Genomic DNA, 1,433 nt, shown 5'->3' on the forward strand with positions numbered 1-1,433 from the left:
CTCCAATTAACCAGCAAAAAGCTGGAAGTGGAGATGTGGCTCAAGTGGTAGTATGCCAGCCTTGAGCTAAACAACTAGGGATAATACCCAGGCCCTGAGTTCAAGCCCCAGTACCAACACCCCCCTACACACACATACACACACACACATGTACACATGCATGTACACAAATTTTAGTTTTAGTGTTGTGAGATTTAATTCTAGATTTTGAACCTGTCTAGTGTGTTTCATTCACGGCTTGGGTTTTATATGGAGAACTTGCTTGTTTTTTGACCTTCAATTCAGTTTCAGCCCCTTGCTTGTCCTGATCACTGGCTTTTTTACCTGAAGCCCCCTGAATGGACTGACTTTCTGCCTAACACAATGTATCAGAGGCTATGCCAGTCTTCTCCTGTCCAGTGTGTCTTCATGGAAACAACAGACGATGGCTAACAGGGAGACTAATTGGTAGCCTGCCCTCAGGATCCTTTAACCACACACCACACACCATACCTTTTCAATTCCATCCAAAAAGGGATGGCAGCCTGTGTGGCAGCCAGCCAGTAGGGACTAGAAAAGAATAAAAAGGGCTCGTCCGGGATTTGAACCCGGGACCTCTCGCACCCTAAGCGAGAATCATACCCCTAGACCAACGAGCCACTGGTAGTTATATCTGGCCAGATGTGTCTTCATTGCCACATCATCAGCATTAGCAGCAGCACTTTGTGGTTCCTAGAAGCTGCCTTTCTACTCCTCCTTCCAGGCTGGCTGCCAGCCCAGGCCGGCAGTATTCCAGCAGGCCTTACTCCAGGGGTTCTCTTGCTCCTCCTCGGCCCACAGCAGAGCTACACAGATGCTCCTCTGCCCAGAGCTCCAGGAAGGAGCTGTTCTTACAAGTGGGTGGGTGGAAGAAAACCAGGGAAGGAGCGAGACCCCAGTACCGACTTTTCCTGGACAACCCCAGGGCTGTGTGGATCTGTCTGGATGCTCTTGGTCCAAATTAAAATCCTCCCTTCTTTTTAAGTGATAGTTAGACTACCAGGAAAAGATTTTTTCTACCTATTACTCTGTAGTAAGCCACCAGAAGTCTGTTGCTTTCCAGATCATTGCTGCTAGGTGACTTTTGCCAAATTATTTAGGTTTCTCATCTGAATACTGGGAAAGAAAACATCTGCCCTATCTGTCTCCACAAGGTGATGGTAGGAATGAGGGAAGAGTTTGTATGTGGGCCCACAAACTGCAAAATGTGTACAAAGGACAGCAACCCAAGGCAAGGAACTACCCAACAGGAAAGAGCCACGTCATGCTCATGAGTTAACCTTGTGGAGATCCATGTCACCCCACTGTAAGGTGATATTTGCCTAAATTCAGCATAGACTTCATATGCATCTGAATGCATAAACTTGTCTAAATCAGCTTATTCAAATATATCTGAAACTAAAGCCTAAATGTAC

The 1,433-nt window shown here is 46.6% G+C and overlaps 1 non-coding gene across 1 annotated transcript; it reads right to left on the reverse strand.

Moving 5' to 3' along the window:
* Window positions 1-566: 566 nt before the first annotated feature.
* On the reverse strand, window positions 567-638 carry Trnap-agg. Its single transcript has one exon. It is a non-coding gene; the product is annotated as a tRNA-Pro (tRNA).
* Between the last annotated feature and the right edge of the window lie 795 nt (window positions 639-1,433).

This window comes from Dipodomys ordii, unplaced genomic scaffold (genome assembly GCF_000151885.1).
Source record: "Dipodomys ordii isolate 6190 unplaced genomic scaffold, Dord_2.0 Scaffold2813, whole genome shotgun sequence".
NCBI lineage: Eukaryota > Metazoa > Chordata > Mammalia > Rodentia > Heteromyidae > Dipodomys > Dipodomys ordii.